Source organism: Meleagris gallopavo, chromosome 1 (assembly GCF_000146605.3).
Source record: "Meleagris gallopavo isolate NT-WF06-2002-E0010 breed Aviagen turkey brand Nicholas breeding stock chromosome 1, Turkey_5.1, whole genome shotgun sequence".
NCBI classification, from domain to species: domain Eukaryota; kingdom Metazoa; phylum Chordata; class Aves; order Galliformes; family Phasianidae; genus Meleagris; species Meleagris gallopavo.
In genome coordinates this window covers 73398862-73418085 of record NC_015011.2, presented here as the reverse complement: position 1 = coordinate 73418085, position 19224 = coordinate 73398862, and the positions used below count along the sequence as shown (strand labels likewise).

The 19224-nt window shown below is 37.3% G+C and overlaps 1 long non-coding RNA gene across 1 annotated transcript; it reads left to right on the top strand.

Moving 5' to 3' along the window:
* The first annotated feature begins 5777 nt into the window (after positions 1–5777).
* Positions 5778–14729, top strand: LOC109365076. The gene is made up of 3 exons (XR_004158735.1): positions 5778–5843; positions 6648–6689; positions 14425–14729. It is a non-coding gene; the product is annotated as an uncharacterized LOC109365076 (long non-coding RNA).
* The last annotated feature ends 4495 nt before the right edge of the window (positions 14730–19224 follow it).

Here is a 19224-nt window from a genome sequence, read left to right as displayed (position 1 = left end):
ATTAAAAAAAGAAAGTCATGGTGTAATGAAAACATTTGCATACTTCTACAGATCTGACAGACTGCATTGAAATCAGCCTTTCTTGGTGCTGACCTGCATAACAGAAGTTTAGTGGGAACCTTAAGAACTCACATATAACCATATTATACTCTCTTACTTATACATATGAGGACTGTACCTGAAGTAATGCTCCTTTTTATATTGGCCCACAATGTCAGAGGTTGATGGTATAGATGTAGAGGTTCAACCTTCCCAACAATATTTCATTAAATTTTGTTGCTGTGTGACAGATGGCATTAGAGGGGTTGCTTTTGAGATAGAAAAGGGGTGCTCCTTCTGGATTCCTGGAACCAGGACAAAGCATCATTTATGACCACTACATTGTAATGCTGACTAAGCTGAAGGTTCAAACTTTCAGATTCAGGTTGGGAAGAAGACAACCTTTTACTTGCAACACAATAACACCAGGACCTATATCAGTTTGAAGACTCTGGAGCATATAGTCAGTCTTGGCTGCGCTGTCCTACTCTATACACTGTGCAGTCTGGTTTTACTGCCTTTTGACTTCCATCTGTTTGAACTAATAGAAGACAGATTGCACATGCAAGATTACCCTAACAACAACTGCTTTCACATCAATTGTGAAGCAGAGGGTCACCTTCACTGGTGCAGCTTTATGAGGGCAGTAAGAAGGCTCTTGCTGATCCCTAGCAGAAATGCATAGCTAATGGTGGTGAAAAATAGCATTTTGTAGCTGAGGATTTGCTCTATCAAATAGTGTTATTGTTGTAGTTTTCATGGAAATAAACAGGAGGCATTACATTTTGAGGGCGCTACACCTTTGCAAAGAATAGCTGTACTGTGTATAATGTTTTCCTGCATAGACTTGGTATAACTGTGTGGTGAAGCTGCAGTAACAGATTTCTTTGTTACAGCTGCTGGAATGGAAAATTGATTAATTTCTATAACCTGAAACAGATATTTTACTTTTTTTTTTAATATGAAAAAAAAAAACACCTTTGTCTTTTTCAATTAAGTAGATACTTTCAGAGTACAGAAATTTGGAGACAAGTATGTTCAAGGTAGATTAGATGAGAAGCCTTGAGTGTAGCAGGGACACAAAGTCTGTTGAAGTAAAAGCCACTTCCCGAAGGTGACACTTTGCCATGGCATCCAGAGAGATTGTGTGGAAGTTGTTCAAACTCTTAAGTTGTTGAGGTGACAGAAAGATGGAAAGAAGAAATCTGTCTTTCAAGGATATAGTAAGTGGTATTAGAACACCTAAGTGCTTTCATTTTAGCCTCTTATTCAAAGTTCTGTGTTTAATAGCTTGTTCTAGTTTATAATGTAATAAATGCCACCTTTAGAGATTGAAACATATGTGGAGAGTTTCTTACGCTTATTTGTTTTTTTTCCTCTAAGGTAAAAACTTCAAGCTTAGGTCAACTCAAGGACCCATTTGACAAGAAGCAAATGTTTTTTCCAATGGCCTGAATATGATTATACATCCCATTTGACCTGTATTCAGTAATTGTTCTTGTCTTTTGAGATGGTCCCCAAAAAGTTCTTTGCTTCATGTATCACTGAGATTCTCCTTTTTCACTAGTGTGAAACTTGAGTATCTCAAAAGATTTCTCCAAGCATTCACAGAATCATGGACTCATAGAATGGCTTAGATTGGAGGGGATTTTACAGATCACCAAGTTCCAATGCCCCTGCCATAGGCAGTGTTGCCGACCACTAGATCAGGTTGCCCAGGACCCCATCTAACCTGGCCTTTGACAGCTTGAGGGATGAGGCATCCACAATTTCTCTGGGCAACCTGTTCCAGTGCCTCACCACATTCTAAGTAAAGAAATTCCTCCTTATATCCAACCTAATTTTTCCCTCTTTTACTTTAAAGACAATCCTCCTTGTTCTGTCACTATCAGATAGTGTAAAAAGTCAGACCCTCTCCTGCTTGTAAGCTTCCTTCAAGTACTGGGAGGCCAAAGTGAGATATCCCCAAAGCCTTCTCTTCCCCACGCTAAACAAGCCCAATTCCCCCAACCTTTTTTAATAGGAGAGGTTCTCCAGCTTTCTGATCATCTTAGTGGTCCTCTGGATCATCTCCAAAAGCTCTATATCCTTCCGGTACTGGGGGCCCCAGGTCTAGACTCAGTACTTTAGATGGGGCCTAAAAAGCACAGGGTAGGAGGGGAAAAACACTTCTCTCACCCTACTGGCTAACCGTCTTTTGATGTAGTCAAGAATACTGTTGGCCTTTTGGGCTACAAGAGCACACTTTTGGCTCATGTCCTGCTTTTTGTCCACCAGGACCCCTAAGTCCTTCACTGCAGGGCTACTCTCAATGTGTTTTTCTCCCAGACTGTATTCATATCTGGGATTGTCCCAACTCAAATGCAGTTAGTCTTGTTAAACCTCATGAAGTGCTCATGTGCCCACTTTTTGAGCCTGTCCAGGTCCCTCTGGATGGTGTCCCTTTCTTGTATTTTTAGCTGCACCACTCAGCCTTGTGTCATCAGCAAACCTGCTGAGAATACACTTAATATCACTGTCTACATCATTAATAAAGATGTTAAAGAGCAGTGGTCTTAAGACAGACCCTGGGGGATATCACTCATCACTGGCCTCTACCTGGACATAGAGCTGTTGACAACTCTTTTGACTATGACCTCCTAGCCTGATCTAGATGTGTATGTTCCTGTTCATTGCAGGGGAATTGGGATAGATGACCTTTACAGGTCCCTTCCAATTCTAAGGATTCTACAATTCTATGAATTATTTTTCTACCTAGTAGTTCAGGCTTCAAATCCAGATTTCTCTAATTTGAAGATAAGAATGTGGTGCAAGACCATGTCAAAGACCTGGCACAAGTCCAGGTAGATGACATCTGTTCCTATCCTTTGTCCACCAATGCCATCAGTCCATCACAGAAGGCCACCAAATTAGTCAGGCTCAATTTGTCCTCAGTGAAGCCATTCTGGCTGTCTTGGATCACGTCCTTTGTTCTGTGCCTTAACATCTCTTCCAAGAGGAATCATTGCCTGTACTTCCACAGAATGGAGGTGAAGCTCACAGGCCTGTAATTCCCGGGTTTAAATTTTTCAAATATGATGGAGAACTACTTGGAGGGTATAACTTCCTATCAGGATGAGAGCTTATGAGTGCACCATCTCTTGTATCTGAAGGTTGTCAACAGGTTCCCCTTGATCAGGCAGCCCCCATCCGCTAGATGACTTTGGTCTGGTCCCTAATTTTAACCCAAAATCTCTCAACATGTTCCTGACTGGTTCTCAGAGGCAGCTCTTCACATTCTATCCATTTTTTAACATAGAGGGCAACATCTCCTACTTTGCTTATTCCTTCTAAAAAGTTCATAGCTCTCAGTCATGATATTCCAGTTATGTGAGTCATCTCACCATATTTCCATGACAGCAATAAGATGGTAGTTTTTCAATTGCACCATGGTTTTCAGTTCTTCCTGACTATTTCTCATACCGTGTGCTTTGGTATAGAGGCACTTCAAGCGGGCTTTTGGCCACATTACTTTCTTGAAGGAGCCCTTCGAAAAACCTTTAATCAAATCGAAGGTTTTCCCCTGCTGCTTCCTAAAGTGAAAGTGTTCCCTGACTCTTCTATGTTACTCAGCAGTACATACCCTTCCCGCAAGAAATCTAGTTTGAAGCCATGGTGATAGGCCAGCCAACTTGCTTCCTAGTATATTCTTGACCCTCCTGGTCAGTTGTGTCCTATCCCATGTCAACATTCCCTGTTTATTGTAAGTGTGCCCTAGATCACAGAAGTCAAAGCTCTGGACATTACACCCCTATTCAGCCATTCATTTAGGTAGTCTGTTCTCTTCCTTCTGCCCTCATCCCAGCTTCCAGTTTGGGATGGTTGAGAAGGGCACTACCTGCACTCCTGATCCCTTCAGCAAATCCCCAAGGAATGTACAATCCTTTTTGATATTTTTTAATTTCCTAGTTGCAGCCTCGTGTGAACCAGCTTGAAAGACCAAGTGTAATTCTCTGTCTTTATCATACCTCATATCCTCTTTCTGATGTCCCGAATGCAGGCCTCTGGCAGGCAGCAGACCTCTCTAGAGAGATTATCTGGGTAGCAGAGGGGTGCCTCAGTGACTCTCAGCATAGACTCTCCAATTCTAAGACTTTTCACCTTGTTTTATTAGCATCAGTTGTGACTTGAGTTCTTGTTTGGATCTTCTTAATGTAGTTGCCCTTTTTGTGGTTCTGAACCACTGTCCATACCTTCTTCTCTTTCCATCTTCAGAGCTTCATGTCTGTTGGTTAGGGAGACTTCAGGGGCAAGGGGAGATCTTCTCCTTCTGCCCTGAGCAGGGACAAGGGTCCAGACTCTCTCTTCCTGCACGAGTTTTCCCTCTGTCAGATTGGAAACCTGCTTACTTTCTTCCTTTTGCTGGGACCTAAGGCAGGACTTTATTCTGTTTTCCTAGGATTTTGTTACTTATTTTGCATAGGAAGTAGGATGATGATATTGGAAGTGTTTGAACAATATTTTGGTTTTCATGAATCATCATATGGTAGGAGAAAATAATACTTCAAATACATTTGCTTATTGATTTTTGCAGCTGTGTAGGGCTGATTATGATTCTATTTCTATGATGTTTTACATTATACGTATATTTGCTTCTAGCATAACTATGAACTGCTACCAGCTTTCCAAAAGCAGAATGCTTTCAATAGAGGACTTGATATGATCCAAACATTAATATTTCCTTTTTATCTTAGTGCACATAGGGATAAGGATATTTTGCATGTGCCAAGGGAGAAATTTATTGCTAATGCCCGTCTAGAGTGTCTGCCAAGGGTTTTGCCAAAATATTTCAGAATGTTGTGTAATTTGACTACCATTTGTTTTCTCCTAAGGACAAATATTCTAATTACTTTCTGCTGGACACTGACGCACATAGGTCTGGAATAAAGAATAAAACTAATCTTAACTGACATTTTATGGAGGAATTGTGTTCACTTCCAAATACTGGAAACAGAATAGCTGTAAAAAGTTCTAACTCTTGAGAGCCTGTAGTGGTCTTTAGGTGGTGTAATCATTAGGTAGGAATGCAACTGCCGAAGCCCTTAGTAATAAGAGTTCTCTGTGATACTGCTGTGTCCTTAAATCTTGCTGTATCTTTCACCAGACTTCTTTATTGCAATCTTTAGAAGTCAGCACTTCTTGCCATGATACATGCAGCTTTCCATCATAACGACGGATTAGATGAGAATTGATTGAACTCCTGCAAAGATGAGTTGTTTCAAACTCAGAATGTTACTTATTTATAAGAGGAAGGACAGAAACACTAGTATTTGGTTCCACAAAAAATAAACACAATGTAATGTTAGTCAATGGAGAGCAGGAGTTTCTTAATCACAAACTTTTGTAAATGTATTTTTTGTGTGTTTGTGTATCAGTAGGGATCCATGATTCTGATCATTATCAAGTTTCTGAAAGGACTTCCCGGATATTTTCCTTCTCAGTCACATACTTCTTTCATATTAGGATGATAAAGTAATCAAAACTGTCTTTATATCATGTTAGTTCACTCAAGAAAAAGCACATATAGAAATGAACTTTTCTATGAAAATGTTTACCATAGCTGGATACTGCTATACTTCTGTGTTAGTCGATACTCATCTACATGATTTTGATCATTTTCAATAAAATGTCTCAGTCTTTTATGTGATGTCATCAAATGAAATCAATAATCTTCTCTGCTTTATCTATCTATTTATTTATTTATTTTAGGTATTAGCACATTAATAGCAAACAACGTTTATGATGCTGCATACCCACTTCATGATGTATGTATATCCCATTAAAAATCTAGTTCTCTCATGATATCACTCAATATCATGCAAGATATTCCAAAATCAATGCCTCCTGTTTTATTGTGTTGGCCCACTACATCACAAGCAGATGTTAATTGTATGATAACAGAGACTGAACACTGCTTCCAATATTCCATTAAATTTCTTTGCCTTATGGCAGTAGGCAGAAGAGGGCCAGTCTGACAAAATGATGTCTAACATGGCAGTATATATGAAGCAATGATGTGGAACTGAATTCCTCCATACGGAAAAAATTGCACCCATTGACATTCATTGACACTAGCTAAACATTTAATGGAAATGAAGCAGTGGATGTTAGCACAATGAGCAGGTGGGTGGTGTGTTTCAGCAGTGGCGACAACATGAAAGACAAGCCACATTACAGATGGCCACACAGATTATTATGAATGTGGTATTCAGGCTCTTGTTCACTGCTGGAAGCATAGCTAGTTGTGGTGACTATATTTAAAAGCAGTGTTTTGCAGCTGATAATTTGCTCTATCAAGTAATGTTATTGTGCTCTTTGTATTTTTTGTAGTTTCCATGGAAATAAATAGGAGGCATTACTTTTGGAGTGACCTATGTCCATAGACTTTAAAGATTATTTCCTGTGACAATGAAAATAAATTCTATTATTTTTAGTGTGCAGTTCTACCATTAAAACCTTTGTAGAAATATGTTTCAGACTGTGACTTAAAAGTAAAATCTACGCTGTATTAGCAGCTGAGAAATCTATTACTGAATTTACTGTTTGTACTTTACATTTTCTTTTTCTAGGGTGAATATGAATACCAAAATGATGACATGAATGAAAGAAAGGTACAGTACATTACAAAATTAGTGAATTAGTGTAATGTTAGGTTTAATTTGCTATGTTAATTAATGTCCAAAATGTTGTCATAAGATAGCAACCGATATTTAGTCAAACAAATACTTTTTCAGTGCATTTAACACTTATTACATTGCTTATTTTTCTGTCCTTTTGCACACTAAAATTTGTTTGTAAGACTTTCTATTACATTTCATTAAGTATTTCAGTGAATTTAACTTTATGTAAATATCTTGAACTGCTTCAAGTTTTGCTCCACACGCAGAGAGAATATTTTTCAATCTATTAAAATGCAAAAGTAGTTCAAGAATTTACAAGATTATTCTCATTCCATAACCAAATGATGCTATAGATGAATAATTATGAAACTAAAACATAATTGTATTATTCATTTTATTGCACATTTACTTTAATTATATAAAATTTTAAAAAATCTACTTTCAGTTAGTTTGTAAAGAAAACGGTTCTAGCTGTGAGATGACTTGAAAATGTATCACCCACCATCTGCACAAGAGAAATGGATGCACAATCTCTTCAGACTATATTTAGTAGATATACTTACTATTAGGAATGTGTAAACACATTTAATTAATGGAATCCGCTAAGAGACATTCCATTCTTTACTGTTTGTATTTTTTTCTTTGACATTCAAACAATAAGAATGTAAGTAAGGAGGGAAAATTGTCGGGAAATGGAAAAGGGAAGGATGAAGAAAAAGAGAATGTCTGGAGGCCTAAAATGTTTACTATATTAGAAGTTAAGTTGCATGTACTCATGGTAACTTGCAAATCATTTCGTAAATGTTTTTGAATCTTTGATATTATATGTTGGCATCTGTTATGTGAAGGAGAGTTAAGAAAATGCCATTTACTTGGCTGAATACTCAGTGTAGTTTCTGGGTGTAATTGCCACAAGCTATGATTATTTGAAATCTTGATATTAAGAATGTGTTCATAGATCATACAGATAAATTTGATTTCTTCAATATTGGGTAGGTAAAAATCTGAAAACATAATCTTTATTGTTTTCGTTAAATAGTGTTAATATTCAGCCACAAAATGTCTTCATGAGACATATACAATTCCATTTACTATTCAGACAAAATTGGAAAGCAAACTATGCAAAAGCTTGTGTACTTATGTCTATAATTTTGAACCTTTTGTTTGTGAAGAAATTGCCTCTGAGTAGTGGTTTCATGCATGACAGGAGGGGTTTCATGCATGACAGGAGGGGAGTAGAAGGGGGAAAAGACCTCCCTGGCCCCTTTCACTCTCCCATCCCCTTTTTGGTGAGAAGAAAAACAAAAATTACCCAACTAAGATAGGGAGAGATATGAATTTACTACAGATGGTAAAAGAATATAAGATAATGATATAAAAAAGAGTTACAGGTAATAAATCAAAGAAATGGGACAGAAAGGTGTTTCGACCATGCTGCGACCACGCTGCCCAGATGTGAAGAAGAGTCTAGTTCACCTCCATTACTTGGAACTGGAGATCATGTAGGAAGTACTGGAGACTTCTGGGAACTGTAGTCTGTCTCTTCTGAGTGTATCTTCCTCCTGGATAGCCAGATCTCATGTAAGAATAGCTGACACTACCAGTAGCTAAGACCCAGAAAATGAAGCTTCCTGGCACCATGTTCCAGCACTAAGCAGCTTGCTGCATGGTGTCATGATATGGAATACTGATAAAACCAGAACAAAAAGTGATGATGGTGATATATTAAGGGACTCTGAAAGTCAGATGCATAGTTTACTTCTAAGATTAGAACATTTTTTAGAGAGAAGGAAGGTAAATGATCAGTAGTCAATGTAGGAAAATTGGGTAATATGAGAGAAGGGGAAAGAGGGCCTAAAAGCACTAATACATAGAAAAGCATTCACCATACTACTTGTATTTTGTGTTGCCTTCATTTTATCCTGTCTAGTAGACTCAGCTATGAAGTGTTAGGTATTAAAAATATAAAATAAAAGTATTAAAAATATAAAATAAAAAATAAATTAAAATATTAAAAATAATTATTCCAGAAATAATTAATTATTCACATGTTTCTTCTGGCTAGATGTTGAATCTAGTATTTCTATGCGTAAGATCATCTGTTTTCTATCTGAATCTAATAGTCTCAATGTTTTATTTCCTGACAGGCCTTGATCAGATCTAAAGGAAAGGGGGGCATTTTTGCGCTTTATTCCTCTATCTCTATTTGTTTTGCCATTTTAACTTGTCTGCATCTTCTGTTTCACTAGTCTGTAGTATAAACCCAAAGAATGATGAACAGAACCAGTCTGGAATATGTAGGCCAATAAGGCAGCAGTAATTAAGGTTAATAATTATTTGACCCTCTTCGGCATTTCCTTGGAGAAAATGCTCTATTTTCATGTGATTGTTTATGTCACGTCCTACTAGAATTAGTAATGAACTGTCAATGAAACCCACTCTCTTCCTAACACTGCAATAATCTTTTCCTAAGACTATGGTAAAGATACTTCTCTGTTTCAGTGTGATTTCTGCTGTAGAAGAAAAAAAAATCCTTTAAAGAAACACATTGCACAGCAGCATGGTAATAACTTGCAATAATAATTAACACTAACTTAGTTTTTTAAACTTTTAATTAACCCTTCAATACTAGAAATATGTTTGACGCTGAGAAATATACATGGGATTCATTACCTGTGTGGGAATTACACAGTTGTCATATATTATAGCATATATTATTACAACATCCCTAGATTATTAGAAGCAGATTGAAAAAATGTTATCATAAATCTACATAGAGTTATGCTTTAAGTGAAATTAATAAAATACAACAAACTATATTAGGAAACTCTTTTTAGAATTCATTTAGTCAACTTAGTAAAAATCAGGAAAGGAAGCCCATTCCTTTTTCCATACTAATCTTAATCTTATAAAATTGTATTGCTAAGTCTAAGGATTAGTGTATGCAACATGTGAGTGGAAAATATCCATACCATAAACTCACCTTCAGTGTTATGTCTTTTGGAGCCAACATAACCAATGTGATTCTGCTGTCTGATAAAATGCCGCAGCAAACTGTTCCTACAATGATTGAAATTTTAGAAGACCTGTCTTTCTGCTCTTCACTTTCAATTCTCTAGCTTTCAAGCAGTCCTAATAATTTAATAGTTTTAACATTCTTGTTTCAGTGAATGCACTTACTAGTACGGTTATTTATGAAACTAAACCAGATTTTAAGCAAGGGGTGATTTTAAGGAGGTAACCACAAGAATTCATATGAAAATATCAATATGGCATCCAGGGCAATCCTCTTCAGCCACTACTGAAGCTGAAGAAAATTGAGCGTAGTTTCACCATTTCTTCATACAAATGCAAAGCATTTTTCAAGACTGTGCTCTGTAACAGCAATGTTCTATAAGATAAGATTCTACACTCCTTGAATCTCATTGCAGAATTTTCAATTTCTTCAACAGCGTGGGATTTACTCCCTTATCTAAAACCAGAAAGTACTCTGAACTGAATCATTAACAATTATACATTGGCATAGCTCCATTTCCTTAAATGGCTGCAAGCCAGTTTCTTTATTCTGAACAATAATAATCAGGTAGACAGGTGTCTGTGGGATTCAAATCTTAATTGCTCTGTTGATATTTATCTAATCCTTTCACACAGCATCTGCAGGAGAAGAGGCATTTTAAAAATTAGAAAAGTAAGAATGGGAAAGCTCAAAAAATAGCAAAATAAAAAATTATATATCTTACTGTTATCTTACTATCTGTTTTTGAGAATCTTTGTTGTTTCTTTTGTTTCTGTTAAAGAAATCAATAGTACAAATATTTAATTTATCTGCAGAATGTACTCTGTTTTCTTTGTTCTGATTTGTGTGCGTTTCTTGCTTTGTCTTCCTCTCCTGCTATTTTTAAACTTACTGCCCAGTTCTAGCCAAATCTGACAGAATAGTAGAGATCTCCAAGGTATTAACTCTGCAGTTACATTGCTCCATATTTGCTCCAGTTTCTGTGAGACCAGCAAGCCACAGACAGTGATTATAGAAAGGGAACAGGTAGTCCCGTGGGAGACACAGAAATTCCACACAGAAACATTCTTAAAATGTAGTTTCCTCACTATTCTACTGTACTAGTAATGATGTAGTGCCTTATTTTTAAGGAGCTGACCTCACCTCTTATGTGTTACTCTTTCTCTCTTCACCCTCTCTATTTCATTTTTGAAATTAGGGACAAAAGGCTTGACATGTCTTTGGATAAAACTATATTCTGCATTCACAATCTATAAACAATGATGTAATTCATTTACTTTCATTTATCAACATATTCTTGTTTTCATTTATTATTTTTTTAATTAGTCTATACTTCAAGAAATAATTTGCAATGAGTATATTTTCTTAGACTGTCTATAGTCCTTCCACAGCATAAAAATGTGAAAGGAATATAAAGAATTCAGGTGTTTCCATAGAAAATCTTGTGTTTTGTTGTTGTCGTTACTGTTGTTGTTTTGTTTTGTTTTCCTCTGAAGTTAAAACATGATGAATAGACATCTAAATTTGTTAAATTCTTCTGATGTTTCCTCTAAGCTTCCTCTGGTTTTCACCTGTTTCTGAAAATCTTGTTGAAAGTCCTTTCTGAATTATTAATAAGTATGTACACTGTTATAAAATACACTACTATCACATTAACTCTTTTGCCAAATTATTAATTGGGTGGAGATTTCTATCCAGCAGCTGTCACTGGTTTCAGAACAATGTGATGCCTTTCATACCATAATTACTGATTTCCTTTCCAGGAAGTCCTTCTAAAGGACTATCACAGGTTTCTTTTTAAAGTCCAACAAGCTTGTAACATGTAGATTACAGAAACAAAACAGAGAACGAGGAAGAATATCACAAGTCCCTCACCTATGGTAGCTGAGTATATTGGGGTTGATACGGCGTTCTGAAATGTTTCCTCTTATCCCTGACTCAACAGCCAGGGGATAGAAGTTTTGTTCCTCCTTTTGTAAGATGTTTCTGAAGGATCTGCACCGCCTTTTCATAGAATTTTAGAATCATAGAATGGCTTAGGTTGGATTGGACCCCAAGGATCATCAAGTTCCAAGCACCTGCCACATGCAGGGCCACCAGACCTTGGCACTAGGCCAGATTGCCCAGCGCCCAATCCAACCTAGTCTCATCATCCTCCAGGGATGGAGCATCCACAACCTTTCTGGGCAGCCTGTTCCACCTCACCATTCTCTCAGAGCTTTGCCCTGACATCCAGTCTGAACCTTCTCTTCTTAAGCTTAAGACCATTCCCCCTTGTCTTATCACTGTCTACCCAAGTAAAAAGCTGATTCACCTCTCCTTTTAAATACTGGCAGGCTGCAATGAGGTCTTCTTGCAGCCTTCTCTTCTCCAGGCTGAACAAGCCCAGCTCCCTCAGCCTGTCTTTGCAGGGGAGGTGCTCCAGCCCTCTGATTATCTTAGTGGCCCTCCTCTGGACCCATCCCAAGAGTTTCACATCTTTCCTGTATTGAGGTCCCCAGACCAAGATGCAGTACACCAGATAGTGCTTTACGAGTGCAGAGCAGAGAGAGACAATCACCTCCTTGTCTCTGCTGGCCACCCCTCTTCTGATGGAGCCTAGGATACCATTGGCCTTCTGAGCTGCAAGAGCACACTGCTGGCTTGTGTAAGCTTTTCATCCACTAGGACCCCCAGAATCTTCTCCGCAGGGCTACTCACAAGGAGTTCTTCTTCCAGTCTCTGTACATATCTGAGATTACTTTGACCCAAGTGCAATACTCTTTGCAATGTTGAACCTCATTAGGTTCACACAGGCCCCCTTTTTTATGTTTGTTGAGATCCCTCTGGATTGCGTCCTTCTGTCCTGTTAACTGCACCGCTCAGTTGGTGTCATCAGCAAACTTGCTGAGGATGCACTCAAGCCTGTCATCAATGCCATTGACGAAGACATTGAAGCACACTGGTCCCAAGACAGATCTCTGGGGTACACTGCTTGTCACCAGTCTCCACGTGGATATAGTGCCATTCACCACAACCCTGTGTCTACAGCCTTCCAACCAATTCCTTGTCCACCGAATAGTCCATGCCCAAATCCGTATCTCTCCAATTTAGAGATAAGGATGTGGTAGGGGACCATGTCAAAGGCCTTGCACAAGTCCAGGTAGTCCGGTTGCCTTCCCTTTGTCCACCAATGTCGTCACCGCATCATAGAAGGCTACCAGACTGGTCAGGCATGAACTTACTCGAGAAAGGCATGCTGGCTGTCTCAGTTCACCCTCTCATCCCTCATATGCTTTAACATGCCTTCTAGGAGTATCTGTTCCATGATTTTCTCAGGCATGGAGGTGAGGCTCACTGGCCTGTAGTTTCCCAGGTCCTTTTTCCTACCTTTCTTGTTAATGGAAGTGATGTTTCCTTTGTTCCAGTCCCCAGGGACTTCGCCCAACAGCCAAGGCTTTTCAAATATGATGGAGAGCAGCTCAGCAACCACATCAGCTAGCTGTTTTAGGACCCTGGGAAGCATGCCATCCAGCCCCATAGACTTGTCTCATTCAGTCTCATGAGGTGATCTCAGACTTGCTCTGCCCTTACAGCAGAGGGAGATTTACTCCCTCAGTTACCAGCTAGAGGTTCAGGGGTACAAGTTTCAGGGACATGAGAAATACGAGAATTTAGCCTTCACTCCTGGCTGGAGTGAAGACGAAGGCAAAAAACTCATTTAGTACCTCAGCCTTCTCCATATCTGTCTTAGCTAGTTCTCCTTTCTCATTTACCAAAGGAAATATGCTCTCTTTGGGCTGTCTCTTCTAGCCAATATACCTATAGAATCCTTCTCATTCTTTTTAATATCCCTCACCAAGTTCAGTTCCACCTGTGCCTTGGCTTTCCTAATCTCCTCTCCAGTCCAGACAGCATCCCTATATTGTCCCCAGGTGATGTGCCCTTGTTTCCAACAGCCAGTCAAATCCATTCTTCTCCTTCAATCTAGCCAGCAGGTCTTTGCCAAGCCATGGCAATTTCCTGCCTCCCCTGACTGCTTTCTTATTCTAAGGGACTGAGAGTTCTTGTGCTCTCAGAAGGGCATCCTTTTGTGCTGCTTGTAAGTGGTAGGTGAGTTTGGAGTTCCAACACTAAATGTTTAAAGTTGTGTGTGCGTGAGCAGCATGAGGAGAGAAGGAGATATATATAGTGTCCACTGGACACGGTAGTCTCAATAGTTGCAGAAAAGTCTTGCCACATTTCTTACATCTTGGTATATCTTTACTTACCAACTTACCAGTTTTGAGCTCTTCTTAGCTCACTTCACCATTTGGCTGAAAACACTGCACAGTACTTACTTGTGGTATAATTCCAGACATTAAATAAATTATATTAAAGAAGAATTTTAGTCTAGGAGTATAATTGCTTCTTTCAAAGATTTTCATGAGGTTATGGCATTTTTTTCCTACTCTTTAAACACTTATTTTTAACATTGCAGTGTCATAAATATGATGTGGAGGAAGTAGGTATATGGGGAAAAGGCTTGTTTACACTGTACTTGAATTTCTGGCATGATTGGAGTCTTCTACAGCTGTTCAAAAAATGTATTTGTAAGTTTATACTGAATTATAGTAAACTGTTTTTTTTTTCCTCCATTAATTTAACTTTTTGTCAATGTCTATAAAAACAAACAAGAACAGTTATCTCAATTTATTTTTTTCTTTGTTTTGTTTTTATTTTATTATTTAGTTGCTGTATCGAGAATGGGCAAGATATGGAGTATTTTACAAGTTTCAGCCAATTGACCTCATAAGGTAATATGGACTTGTCGGGACAACAGGAACCCTGTTTTTATCTGATACAGATTAATAGAGTTCCTGTAGTTACTTCAGCATATAATATCTTGGATTGACTGATACATAAGTAAAATTTCTGCCTGCTTTTCTGTAGTTCTGATGATACCTTTCTTTCTGTATATCATGTTATCCTAAAGTAATATAATATTTCCGATTACTTTCATGAATTTTTATTGGATTGTGATCAAAGTTGTCAATAACCAGAAGCAGTTTGTGAAAGTATTTGTCAGTTTTGAAATTGATTTATTTTAATTCTGATTTTACAAATTTTATTTATATGAGAACATCCATGTGTTCACAGTGTTTTTGGTATTTGAATTTGAATTTTAAAATTTATGTCATGCTTCAAACAGAGAAGTTAGGCTTAAATATAGGCAAAGCTGAACCGTCACGCTTCTTAAGGAACTTCCACCATTCCTATTAAAACATAAATAAAAGGAAAAAAATCCCACAATATTTGTTGTATACTAGAAATACTAGATTATAAAAAAAGATAAATGTACTGTGATACTAGCAAACAGTGAAAAAAATACATCTGTTACTTTTTATTTTTTCCACTTAAGAAAAAAGTGTTTATTTCTGACTAATCAAACTGCAACTGGTCTTTATTACACAATGTCAACAGTTTACAGGCTGGTTCGGCCTGGTTCTGTGACTAGCGGGGTGGAGGGATCTGCGGATCCATGCCTCCGGACAAGGGAAACAGGGGATCACAAAATAATTAAAAACAGTGGCAACGATCTGAGGAGAAACAAACTAATTTACTAAGTATAGTATCAGAATGCAAGATAACACACCATAATACAATATAATTAGAATTGAAGCTAATAAATCAAAATATAATGAGAGAGAGAATGTCCAAAAGGTGGATAGGCCTCACCACAATGCTGAGGTGAGATGTGCAGTCCAGATGAACAGCAGGGAGACAGGAGGAGAGCCGACAAAGAAGAGCCGATGAAGAAGCGCAGACAAAGAAGAGCGCATCAGGTGACCTTGCCAGGCGTTATATCTCTTCTCTGACCGCAAAGCCCCCTGGGGAATGTAGTTCTTCTCTTCCAGACAGGTACCCAGAACTTGAGCATTAACAGTTAAACTCCCAGTGCACTACACGATGCTCTGATGTGGATTACCGATAACCAAAAATCATAAAACAATGACACACAATCTACCCCAAAGTGATTAACTGCAAGAGCCAGTGTTAGTAATATTGAGAAGCAATAACATTTGCAAAATATAATAATTACGTTTTGAAAAGTCGAAGTCCTGCATAATTTATCACAGACGGAAGTATTAAATTTATGATGTGCAGAATTGAACTTTATTGACTCTGAGATGTTTCAAATTGGCAAATGGAAGGGAGACTGTTAGATCTTAGTGAAGTTCTGCAAGACAGAAATTTCCCTTTTTGCCATAATATTTCCATGCAGAATTTACATACTTTTTGACAACTTTTTCCTACTTTTTTCTAGGCCAGACTACTGGATGAACTATGTAAACCCAAAGTTAGATTACAATACCTGGTACATTCTTAGTAGATATTATAAATCTTATGTTAAACCATGAAGAAATTCTCAAGTTTTACCAGACTCGCCAGCTTAGCTGAATTAAAAATAGAGGCACATCTGCTTCATCTTCATTTATATCTTGCTGTCCTCATTACGAAGTTATATGATTTCATAGAAATTCTATGGGAAAGAAAAAAAAGGTCCAGACATGCAATTGATTCTCTGTTTTCAGTGATGATTTTTCTTTCTTTTGTTTTTTCTTTGCTTGACTGCAAGTTTGACAGATACCTGTAAAATAAATATGGTTTTTATTTTCTGGGTAAAATTAGAGCTTTATAGTTTATATACGTGAGAAATTACCACACTTTTCTTTCTGCAGCTGGACTGGGTTTTTACATCTCTGTATTGTGGCAGGGAGGAGGGAAATGATTACCGTTACAACATGTCTAAAAATTGCCTACTGACCTCATATTTTGAAAAAATATTGTAATTTTTCTTTTTTCAGATTGATTAGACTATACTCATTTTTTTATTATTATTATTTTTTTTCTGGTTATGGAAGCACTGTGTAAATTCACAAACTTACATTCAGAATCTGATGAACAGAAACAGCATTTATTTTACCTTATACAAAAAATTTGTTTAGTCTAATATTTTCCAATTCATTAAATCTTTTGGAGTATGTTGTATCAGTATTCATACCCCCAAATTAATTGGCCTTTTAAATCTATTTTTTAAGACAACATGCAACAGTGTAGATCTTTTTAACTCTTTCACCTTTACTCAGTGAGAATGCAGATGAAAGTCATTCTTTAACCCAAGATGCCTATAGTGGAGGACTGTATACGGCACTTGTAGAATTATCTTCAGTTCCTTGCTACTGTTAGAGGTTACTGGTGTCCAAGTGACTGTATACCAGTGCTAGAAACTGTGTATTTATTATGGTCACTCTTGGCACAGACTGTGACTCTTTGAGGTCCTTGCTAAGGGTGATATTCTAAAGGAGTGATAGTTGTATGACTGGTCTTCGAATGTTTTCATGATTTTAAAAATGTAAAATTAAAAAAAAAAAAAGAATGATAAAGGGAAGCACTGCAATATTTGCTGACAATTCCATTGATTCCTATGTTCCTATTAGTAGAAGTATTTTGCTCTGGCTAGTATGCCTTTCTTTGGGGATACAGGAGACAAGTCATTTTTTATTATAAATTAAGAAATCCAGTGATGAATGGGGAGAGCTTCTTCAAATGAGAATACAGTAAGAATTCTAAATTTTTATGCAGAACAGTTTCAAGTAAAAATTTTAAGGGGATTTATGAAACAGATTGTGTAGATAGTAAAGTGCAAACTGAGGCTTGAGTTACGTTAATTTAATTTTGGTAGTCCAACTCAGATAGACAGAATGAGATATTTTTTGAGAGGGAAATTTTAAATTATTTTCTAACAGATATATCTGACTTAAAAAATAGAAAATACAAGTTGCAATTCTAATAAGTGCAGAATTCTAGAGATATGTCTGTAATAAACATAATTTAAGTATTGATTTATAGTAGAAAAGACTTTATCTAGTGTACGTGTCTTGTAGGAGTGCCTTTATCAATTGTAGTTTCCCTTAATCCTTGTAATTTAAAAAGAGCTATAAAGTCTACCTGTGATTTTTTTTTTTTTAATCTATGCTTGATGCTCTTTCCTTAGTTAAACATAGACTTGATTTTTACTAATTTTTGTAGTTAATGAATTTGTCATTTTCCTAACAGCTAATACCAGTGTTGATCTGGAGACAGGTAGGATAGGACACTCCCTAAGAGTTTTATGAACCTTTCTGAAGAGAACAGGTTTTATGAAGATTACAGTATGTTAAACAGACTTTTAATGATGTGATTCTAGAATGAATAAGTTTTGTATAGGGACCTCTGGAGATCCATGAACTTAATCCATGATCAAACCAAAGGTCATTTGAAAGCTAGATCAAGTGACTTGCAAACTTGAAATTTGTGAGGAAGGATATCCCATAGTTTCATCTCCAGCACTGCAGCCCTCTCAAGGGGGAGAAAGATTTCCATCTGTCCTGTCCAAATTTGCCTTGGAATAACATCCAACCTTCTCTCTCGTCCTTTATCAGGGCATCTCTAATGATTTATGGCAAGTAAGAAAGCGTCAAATTGAATTTATAATGAATTATACGTCTGGTTCTATGTAACCTTCATCACTAAATGGCAGATGAAGTGACTATGCTGAGGTTATTGATATCACAAAAAGTTGGCTATCTTTCTGAGACAAAAGCATACTTAATAAGCATCTTGAAACACCTGCAGATAAGATCTCTGTATGAACTGAAATACTGGATAGGAGATCATCACTTTAAAGAGAAGACCGTGTTTTGCTGTATTTTTATTAATGTAAAATTACCCCACTCTGAATAAGTACTGTAGTCATAGAATATTCTAAGTTGGAAGGAACCCAAAGGAATCATCAAGTCCAACTCCAGGCTCTACACAGGACTACCCAAGATTCAAACAGTGTTTCTAAGTGCGTTTTGAACTTCAGCAAGCTCGGTGCCGTGACCACTCTCTCTGCACCCTCAGGTCCTGTTGCTGTCACTGAAGAGCAGAGATCAGCACCTGCCTCTTCACTCCCCTTGTGGGGAAGTTGTAGAACACCACAGTCTCTTCTTGACTAGGCTGATCAAACCAAAGTATCTTGGTCTCTCCTCATATGTTTTCCCCTCTAGACCTTTCACCATCTTTGTTGTCCTCTGGATGCTCTCTAATAGTCATTTTTCATGTTTTCATTTCTATTTCCTCCTGCTAATACTTCTTAATATCTAACTGCCTACATTGTCTATAGCATGATTACTTTCTAAACTCCAAGTGCCAGTACATACTTATCATGATGTAAAGCTCGAAATGGAGAAGATACAGTCATTGTAAAAATTAAGGTTTTTGCAGCAAAGAAGTGTGTTAGCTAAAATATTATTTATAAGTATAGCAATGTAAATAACATGGGAGTTTCAGTTATTCTATGTAATATATTTCTTCCCTCCTATTTTTAACTATATTTTTCTTATGTATGGAAAATTGTTTCAACCTAGTGTATAATGAATTCTGAGAATTCTTTGTAGCGTGCCATTCTGATTTCAATCTTGACTTAGCATCTGTCCGTTCTCCTCAGTTTCTGAAGTTGAATAC